This window comes from Heteronotia binoei, chromosome 2 (genome assembly GCF_032191835.1).
Source record: "Heteronotia binoei isolate CCM8104 ecotype False Entrance Well chromosome 2, APGP_CSIRO_Hbin_v1, whole genome shotgun sequence".
Classification (NCBI taxonomy): domain Eukaryota; kingdom Metazoa; phylum Chordata; class Lepidosauria; order Squamata; family Gekkonidae; genus Heteronotia; species Heteronotia binoei.
Genome location: NC_083224.1, coordinates 92,539,604 through 92,550,304, shown reverse-complemented (window position 1 = coordinate 92,550,304; position 10,701 = coordinate 92,539,604).

Sequence of the window (10,701 nt, the reverse complement as noted above, 5' to 3'; positions counted from 1 at the left end):
CAACAGAGGGTGATCCAGTCAGTCTGATGCCTGTTGGGCACAGTTTTATTATTTTATAGCCTCAGAAGGGTTTGTCTTGCCTCTCTATTTAGACTAGATTACCATATGTAAGCAGAGAAAGCCCAGCCCATTTCTGGAATCCAGGAAGGAAGCAAAGTGATCAAACAAATTACTTTATAAATGCACTGAAAAATCCTACCTTAGGGGAGTTTCAGGTAAATAATATTGTGAATGTCCATTGATTCAGTCAACATATTGCAATATATCAGAAAGCCAAACAACAAGTTAGTGCCTGATCCTAAGTGCGTCCTATATCTTTCCTTTTGCATTCTATTTTAAAAGGTTATTTAATTTCCCTCTTTTCCCCACACTGACTGAGCTTGATGCACACATGTAATTTACTCTGAACAATGATCACTAATCCAAAATCTCCAGTGACATTTCAAAAGAATTTTCTATCTTGGTAGTGTTTACTGAATGTATTGTAGCATTAGGAAGTGAGTGTGGTATAGTGAGTAGAATATTAGACTAGGATCTAGGCAATACAGATTCATATCCCCACTCTGCCATGGAAGCTCACTGGGTGACTTTGGGCCAGTCACACTGCTTCAGCCTCACCTGGGTTGTGATAATAAAATGGAGAAGAAAACAATGTACGTTGCTTTGAGTCCCCATTGGGAAGAAAGAGTATACATAAAGTTAAATAAAATAGAATAAGAAATATTTAGAGGGTTATCTGTGCCATTTCTACATCTTGCTGGCCTTTGGGTTGCCTGTTCCACTGTATCTGTAATAAGTGGAATGATCCCTGATGTTGAGATTGCAGTAGTATAGAAGGGAAGGAGCAAAGATGCTGCACAGTATTTTTTTTTTTTAAATCAGTATGTTGCTGAGATTACTTGTCCTAGCATGCAGCTCTTAAAACATCCTCCAGTGTGGAACAATAACATTTTGGCTAGCAGACAGCTAGCAGTGAAATTACCTAGTGCCTACCATACTTTCATTTAGGCACCAAGTCAAAACAGTGCTTCTCACCTGGGATTTTAAGGGAAGGGGCCCATCTTTTTAAAGCTATTTTAATGGTGCACTTGTAGCCTGAGGACTGTTACATGAATATCATGTTAGGCTGCTGAGTAGGGTTTTATGGCTGGTTTTTAGGATTTTATTGCATCGTTTTTACCTTGTGAGTTGTCTTGAACAGGTCTTTAGAGAAGCAGCATATCACTTTCCTAAATAAATAAATTCAGAAGATAAAAGGAAAACTGTGCTAAAGCCGATAAAATTAATTTCAACAGGGATAAATGTAAAGTTCTGCATTTAGGTAGGAAAAATCCAATGCATGGTTATAGGATGGGGGAGACTTGTCTTAGCAGTAGTATGTGCGAAAAGGATCTAGGGGTCTTAGTGGATCATACACTGAACATGAGTGAACAGTGTGATGTGGTGGCTAAAAAGGCAAATGCAATTTTGGGCTGTATCAACAGAAGTATGTGATGGTATCACTTTACTCTGCTCTGGTAAGACCTCACCTGGAGTATTGTGTTCAGTTTTGGGCACCACATTCTAAGAAGGATATAGACAAACTGGAACGGGTCCAGAGGATGGCGACAAAGAGGGGTCTGGAGACCAAATCCTATGAAGAAAGGTTGAAGGATGTTTAGGGGATGTTTAGCCTGGAGAGGAGACGGCTGTGATATGATCACCATCTTCAAGTAATTGAAGGGCTGTCATAAAGAGGATGGTGTGAAATTGTTTTCTGTGGCCCTAGAAGGTAGGACCAGAACCAATGGGTTGAAATTAAATCAAAAGAGTTTTCAGCTCAACATTAGGAAGAACTTCCTGACCATTAAAGTGGTTCCTCAGTGGAACAGTCTTCCTCGGGAGGTGGTGGGCTCTCCTTCCTTGGAGGTTTTTGAACAGAGGCTAGATGGCCATCTGACAGCAATGAGGATCCTGTGAATTTAGGGGGAAGTATTTGTGAGGTCCCTTCCAATTCTATGATTCTAGATGCTGGAGTGAGACAGGGCACTAAAAGGATATTCTCAACACTGACTGTTGTGGAAATGAGTTGTGGCTCAGCATGTAAAAGGTTCAGTCCCTGGCATCAGATAAAGGATGTCAAATAGCAAGGTTTGGGGAAGAAAATTTGGAGAGCTTCCACCAGTCTGAATCCTCAGCTAGATGGACCAATATCTCTGTATAACACAGCATCCTAGGTTCATATCAAGTACTGGAATATGCTGCCTGGATAATAGCTTGGATAATACTATTTTAAGTTCATTATTTGCTAAATGAGATTTTGCTGCCCAAAAGAAATATCTGAGGAAGCATGCATGTACACAAAAGTTCATGCAATGAATAAAACTTCATTGGTCTTAAAGGTACCACTGGACTCCTACTTTGTTCTACTTCTTCAGACCATCACAGCTACCCACCTGAAGATAAATTAAAGCTATGGATCCTCTATACCTGCTGATTTCTCATATGCTGAGCAACATAGAGTTACTTACAAGTAATTAAGCTGTGGAGCTGATTGCCACAGGATGTAGTGATGATCAATAGCATAAATGACTTGAAAGTAAGATGAGACAGATCCATCAATGGCTATTAGTCATGGTGGTTAAATAGAACTTCCATCTTCAGAGGCAATACAAATATCAGTTGCTGAGCCCAACAACTGGAGAGATGTGCCCCTACTTGTGGCTTTCTGCTGTCTTTGATTAACCATTTGTGTGATTAAGGAGGGAGGGGTGTTGTTGTTTTTTAAAAAAGCCCTCCTCACTAGATCTTGTCTTGTCACCAGGACAGGTAGAGCTTTTAAACCTCTCCAAGGTTGTGATCCTAAGCAAGCATACCTGGGAGTAAACCACACTGAACTGATACATCTGATTTCAGCTTAATTGTTCATAATTAAGGTAAAATAAAAGGGGAAAATCTTGACCAATGTTCTGTATGCCCTTGGGGAATTTCCAGGCATTGTATTCCCAAAGCAAATGTACCATTTTTATCTAAAAATCCTCAGCCCTAATCTTAGAGCACAATAGATAAGGGAATTTTAGGTCCTGTTCAAATATTTAAAATTGACATTGGTAATGGCATTTAATAGCTGATAAACTTCCTAACTGCAATGACCCTGTGTTGCTCTGACCCTTTAAACACCTATGATAATAAAATTATTATGAATACATATTTAGCCTACCCTTTCTCCAAAAAAAATTGTTAGCAGCACACATTGTCCCCATTTTTTATCTATACAACAACACTGAAAGGCAGGTGAAGCTAAGAGAGAGAGAGTAAGACAGTGGTCATCCTGTGTAAAGATCCACAAAGGTCATCCTGTGTAAATGTCCACTAAGCATTAATTAGCTCTTGTGACTTTGCTGCATATTGGTGTATGTGTATGTTACCGGCTGCATCCATGATTTTGTTTCTGTACACATTTTAGATATATGACTTTGCATAACTGACCTGCAAAAATAAGTTGTCCTCTGTTCTTTACAGTACTGACCTAATTATTAGAAGTCATTGCACTGACAGATGAGAGATCATTCAACAAATTACCTTTCTTCACTGAATATTGTTTTGACAGTTCTCATAAGTGACCTCTACATGTTAAGCTGGAATTTGAGGGATGATGCATCAAGCCACAAAGGAACAGTCCCAGAAATGTTTACTGCACATTATGGTTGCAGTCTTCTGACATACCTGCAGGGATAGGTGGTAGCATCAAATGCTGTGTTGTGCAGGCATTTTGAGCATGGATTCCCAGCTCTCTCCTCTAGGCTTGCCAATCCCCAGGTCCCAGTGGGGGTTCTCCCGTGTTCCCAGGCTCCTTCCCACTCCCAGTCAGCTGGTCAGCAGGGGGAGGCCCTACCCCCACAGCCACCATGTGCCTGTCCCCCTCCGGAGGCTTCAGATTCCACTTGGAAAGGCTTCCTCTTGGGATGGTGTGTCTGTGTCTTTAAGGCAGAATGGGGTTGGGGGAAACAGGCAGAAGAACATGGTTGCTCCTTTTCAGAGGTCATTTGCATAGGAAAGGTAAACTTGAACCTTTGGTTGCTCTGTGTTACCTTGAAGAAGTTGGAAGTTCAGCAACAGGTAAGTAGAGATGCTAATTCCCAGGTGGGAGCAAGCCCTCCCTCACTTCAGAGACATCAGAAACGGGGGTGGGGGGAAATGTCTGCTGGGCACTTCATTATTCCCAATGGAGATCAATTCGCATAGGGTATAATGGAGAATTGATCTGGGGGTATCTGGGGCTCTGGAGGGGCTGTTTATTGAGGTAGAGGCACCAAATTTTCAACATAGCATCCGATGCCTCTCCTCAAAATGATCTCCAGGTTTCAAAAGGATTGGACCAGGGGGTCCAATTCTATGAGCCCTAAAAGAAGGTGCCCCTATCCTTCATTATTTCTAATGTAGGGAAGGCATTTAAAAGGTGTGCAGTTCCATTAAATTTGATGGCCAGAACTTCCTTTGGAGTTCAGTTGTGCTTGTCACAACTTTGCTTCTGGCTCCACCCCAATGTCTCCTGGCTCCACCCCCAAAGTCCCCAGATATTTCTTTAATTGGACTTGGCAACCCTACTCTCCTCTCTGGTAAATTCTTAGAAAGTGTAAGGAGTAGGGCTTTTTTTTGAGCAGGAATGCACAGGAATGCAGTTCCGGCTGGCTTGGTGTCATGGCGTGTGGCCTCATATGCAAATGAGGTCCTGCTGGGCTTTTTCTAAAAAAAAAGCCCTGTGTGAAACAATGGTGACATCAGGGGGTGTGGCCTAATATCCAAATGAGTTCCTACTGGGCTTTTTCTACAAAAAATGCCCTTGTAAGGAGCAAAGAAGAGAAATTGTCAGTGAGAGGAATAGGCTTTTTTGTACATGACTGATGCTGTTGCAGATAAATAACAGTATCAGTGCAAATGTGAACACTGGGGTATGGCCAGGCCTATGCTGTTTTTATAAATCCCTAAAGGGAACAGCAGGTATTACAGGGTGAACAGCAGGGTGAATATTGTTGTTGCTGTTTTTTGCAGGGGGGGGGGGAGGAAATCCTGTTGCAGCATTTTTCCACCCTATAAGATTATAAACTGAAGCATTTTTAATTACACTTTTCACATGAATGAAATTACCTTTTGTGATTAGTAAAAAAAGAAAAAAGGAAGTCATTGCACTGACAGATGAAATATCATCCAACTCATTACTTTTCTTCACTGAATATTATTTTGACAGTTCTCATAAGTGTCCTTTGTTTGTTGTGTTCTAAGAATTGCAGTTCATTTGAAAGAGGTTTAGAAGACTGTCCTTTGGACTAAACTTGCCTTATGTCAAAAAGGGAAGAGGAAGAAAGAGTCAAATGAGAAAGACAAGCAGAGACTTTCAGAAGGGCAAAATAATAGAGTTGCTAGCTCTAGTTTGAGAAAATTGTGGAAATTTGGAAGCAGTGCCTGGGGAAGGGGAAGTCAGGGAAGGGGGAAGAGCTCATCACAGATGTGATGCCATAAAGTTTGCTCTCTGAAGGGAACATTTTCTCAACAAGAAGCGATCCTTGTAGTCTGGAGAACTCCAGGCCCCTTTTGAAAGATAGTAGTCCTATGAAAATAAGCTGAGTTTGATGTGTTTTAAGTCCTGCCATGTAGTTTCTTTTCCTGCATCAAACTACAAAACAATTCCATGACTGGACTGCATTCCACAGATACAGTATAGGCATCCCAGACCCAAGTGCCTTGCCCCAGATTGCAAAATAAAAAAAAATTACTGGCTATGTAAGTCCTAAGAATGGAAGGGAATACAGGACTGTATTTCTGCAATATAAATTTATTGTCCAATTTTCCCTCAGTTAGCTATTAAATCAATATACAGCTCTCTTTGGCTTTATCTTGGCAATACTTGGCCATAATTCAATGTCCATCGCAAAAATCTCAGTTTAAAGACCATCTGATATGTATCTAACCTGTTCTGGTGCAAAAGGGTATCTGAATTTGAGGGAGTACGTACTGAGTCAAACTATATTTGTTGGAAACTTTCAGTGAATAAATAAAGAATTGTTGTAGGTCACCTTTCTTGCCTTGTACCTTATTAGAATGTTGCTTAGCAAGAATTCCACTAGCAGGTCATCTTCCCCTGCATACAAGGTTAGAGCACATCCAGCTAGATTGGGGTGGGGGGAGCTAAAAGCTGCTAGGCCAATTGTGTGGCATTTTAAACTTGCGAAGTGCTTTAAAATCTTTATTAGGCTCACATTCACAACAATCCTGTGAGGAATATCACTATTATTCCCATTCTGCAGGTTGGAACTTGAGTCTAGGTGATCGGGACTTAACCAAGAGCCTGCTGGAACTTGCTCTCAGATTTGCCCAGGTGACACGCTGGTTCTTGAAGCACTCTATTATCATGACCCTAAAAGTCATATTTGAGAAAGCTGTTTGCTAAAAGCAAACTAACATCAAAGCAAGTTTCTAGTCTCTTAAGAAGACACTGAAATGTGTTGAGCCATGATACAACTTGTCTTGAAGCACCTCTTTCAGGTCCCAATTTTGTCTCTCTTTTGTTTTTTGTTCTGTTGCTGATTGTTGCCTCTCCTCTGTCTTTGGTGCAGGAGTCTCATACCACATCATCCCTGCTATTAGGAGCACAACTTATGGTAGTTTTGCTTTCTTCCCACAGTGAAGTAGCAGCAGGAGATGCAGACATGGCCTTAAAATTATTAAGGGCTTTGTAACACCAGTATGCGCTTTGTTGCCTCTATGGTGGGTCCAGTTCATTCCTTCCAGATTGATACACCTCATTCTGTTGTGTAGGATTCTAATGTCCTCACAGTTGCTCTTGAAGATTAGCAAAGTGTCCTTTCGGGACTTCATGGTGTGTCACTCAGGGCTGCTACTGAAATATACTTGTGTGCCTAGTTGCCCACATCCTCTGAAAAGCACTGTTCCCAGCTTTTGCTTCTCTAATCAATGTGGGCCCCATTTTCAACACACATACATGCAGAAAGGTGCACACCACGAGCATCCTGATAAGTCAAAACAGGAAGAGGACTATCTAGCAGTATATCTCCTTCCTGCTCTACAAAACCCTGTCCATCTGTCCTCTTCCTACAAAAACTCCCAGTTATTCCTTGCCCCTTCAAACAGCAGGTTATTTTATTTATTTATTTATTTTATTTACCTTCTGTTTATATCCCGCCCATTCCAAAAGCGGACACAGGGTGCTTCTAAACATGACTTCCCTTGGTCCAACTGTAACAAACAAGTTTTATAGATTTTTGAAACAACTCAAAAATTACAATATCAGTTTTGCCAGAGATACAAGAAGGTCCCCCTGATTGGACTTGCTTTGTGTGCAGCCACTGAACTGCTGCAGAGTTTAAGTAAAATACTGCCCTGCAGTTGCTGTGGGGAAAGGGAACTGGGTATAGGGAACCTCTGCCCAACTCATGGCTGGATGTATAGTTGGGCCCTCAGTCTCCTGCCAAAGACGACTAAACAGTCATTATACAATAAGAGAGAAATTAGGTAACTACATAATTTATGATAAAATACAGGAAAATAATCCATATTATAACATAGTACGTGTGACATGACAGTAAAGGACATTACAGGGAAACATTCCATATTACACAACAGTTCATATCCAGTCTATGTAGTTCTAGGCTTCTTTCCACATTGAAAGCAATGTTCTTTATGTATATTTTAAAAGTACTTCAAATATTGTGTTGCAGAACAATAAACCCATGGCACATTCATATCCATCTCTTCTTTCCATATCTCATACCCATCCATAATTTCAAAGCAATGATGATCCATCAGATCCTACTAGTGAAGGGCAAGGGCTTCTCCCACTGAATCAGGAAGTCTTTTCTACAAGCATCCAGAGACCAAATACTGGCTGATTCTAATTTCATTCATCCTGATTCAGATGGCCCAGGCAAGCCTGATCTCATCAGATTTTGGAAGCTAAACTGGGTCAGTCCTGGTGAGTCCTTGGATAGAGGAACCACAAAGGAAGGCTACCCAGAGGCAGGCAATAGCAAACCACCTCTGAAGGTCTCTTGCATTGAAAACCCTATGAATCACCAGAAGTCACTGCAACTTGATGGCACTGTGCTGCACCACCAATTTCAATTAATAGCATGTGCCATTGATCATGCTGGACAGTAGTAGAGCAGCTGTAAGAAAGTTATGATACTTCTCCAAAAGTAATTGAGTTTTCCTTGGAATTCTTCAGCAGAGACAGAACATATGCTTCAGAGACTGAACAGTCTGAAGAGGATCCTTTCAGTCCTAGACTCATTTGCTAGTGGGACGGGTGGAAATAAAAATATTTTGGCTGTCTTAAAACATGCTACATTTTTGCAAGGCATTCCATAGGGCTGCTTCCCTGAAAGAGTCCCTAAAGATCCTCTTTCACTGCCCAACAGGTTGCTCTTCTGTGATCGGCTTGAAGCAGAATTTTAACTTAGAGTTCTTAGAGTCAGATTTCTATTAAAATCCAGCAAAGCCCAAATCTCCACACAAGAAGACCTTAGATAAGTTTATTCAGAATTAAGTCCTAGGAAGTCCAATGGACTGTTCCCCCCCCACACACACACACACTTTTTGCCACCAGCAGCTCTGCAGTTTCATCATTTCCAGCCAGTTTCAGATAGCTTCAAAAAATACATTTGTTTTCATCTTTTTAATGTGATCTGTACATTTTTACTACCTTGTGCTGGCTGCCTGATGCCTCTCCCAGGCATACATCACCACTGTTCTTGTATGGTCAACAGCTGCAGTCACCCAGCCTTCCCCTCCCCTCCCTTCCAGTACCAGCTGCCTTCTGTGCCCTCCTAAGCCACCTCCTTCCTAGCTCCTGTTCACTTCTTCTTTCCCAAAGGTTGCTGTGAACATCTTGTTAAACTTGATCCTGGAGGCAGAGAACAAAAGGAGGGAGGGCAGTTAGCCTGCAGGTACAGATGAGGATGAGCAGCTGAGGCTGCTGCCATAGCTCACAGGGTCCTGTTGCTGGGCTATAAGGCAAGGGAGGAAAATGGAGCAGCAGCTTCCTTCTTCCTCCTCCGCTGGCGTCTCCAGTCACCCCTTTTCCTTGCCTTCACCACTGTTGCTGCAACCCTGTCTGGGAAAGGGTAGGAAGAATGCATCCAAGAACTTTGCCCGTAATAATATTTATTTTTGAAGAGAGAGAACTTTCCATACATAGGCAGGACAGTGAATGAAATTGGGACTTCATTCACTGCCTTGCCAAACAAAGCTCTGCCGGGCCGCTCTGATAAGCTGGTGTAGCAATTGTGTTAAAAGTTGGAGAGTGCATTAAAAAGACAAAAGAACAATCCAGAAAACACTGGAGTGCACCAGTTTAGCATAAATTCATTGGGTACTTTCACATGGCAACTGTTTGCAAGTGGATTTTGCTATTCTTACACAGTAAAAATCCAGTTGCTAAGTGTGTTATTTAGCGTGTGTGAACATACCCATTGTAATCATAGAGGGAATGTATGGTGACAGTTCCAGAGAAAGGGGTTAGGTTGGAAACAACTAAGTGAATCAAACTGACATTATAAATAATTTCAGTATTCTGAGACCAAATCCACTGCAGATCCAGTGATATGCTCAAACTGGCTGTGGTTTCATTTCTTTTTTTCTTATAAGAAATGAAGAGCATAAAGTATTTGAGGGATTACTATTAGGGGTGTGCATTTGGTTCAGCCAAACCGAATCACCCCTGATTCGGCTGTATACGGAATAGCATACAGCCGAATCCAATTGGGGCCCATTATGCAAGAGCCAAGTATGGCTCCCCGTATACTTCCGTATATATATTCGGAAGTATACGGAATTCAATGCAAAAGCTGGGAAAGGGGCTTCTGCAGCCTCAGGGGAGCTGCTTGCTTCCTTTCCCGCCTTTGGTAGTCTTTTCCCACCTCTCCCATAGCCTCCCTGGGATCAGGGGGGGGGGGGGGAGAGGAGCCCCAGCAGCCAATCCAAAGCATGCATTTGCAAAATGCATTGCAAATGCATGCTTTGCAGGGCTGTTGTGTAGCTGATCCCCCAGCCATCAGCAACATTGTTGTTCTTTTGATCTTTTGCTTACTTGGGTATCCAAGTAAGCACTGTTGTCTGGCCAATCACAGAGCAGTGCTATTTTTTGAAACTGCTCTCTGTAGGGCCGAAGAACCTTTTTAAGGAGTCTGCCTGGCTGGACTCCTCCATTGCTGCTGTGTTGGTGTGTGTTGGTGTGAAAGAGAGATTGTGCTGTGCTGGCCCTTGGCCTCAGCTGCTGCTGCTCTCTCTCAGCCTTACCAGACTTTCCTGGAGTAGAGAAGACATCTAAGGTAAGACAGTCTTGGGGTTCTTGTTTTTATTTTTGTTGGTAAAAGGACTTTTTATGACTCAGAGTCCCTTTACTTATCCAGATTTGGGTGGTGGGTACTAGCTTATTTGGGGTTAGGGTTAGGGGGTTCTACTGGGTGAGGGGGCCTGGGGTGGGGTGGGGGGGTTTGCCAATTTGCCCATATCTTACTTTAGTGAGAGGACTTTTAAAAGTGCAGTGTCGTTTTACTTTTCCTGATTTGAGTGGCTTGGATTTCTTGGGGTTAGGGTGAAGGGGGTTGGGAAAGTTCCTGTATTGTTAAAAGTTAAGTTTTTTACTGTTTTAAAAGGATTCTGTGTTTGATTTGTTGCTGCTGTATTGTGCTGCTGTTGTTCCTT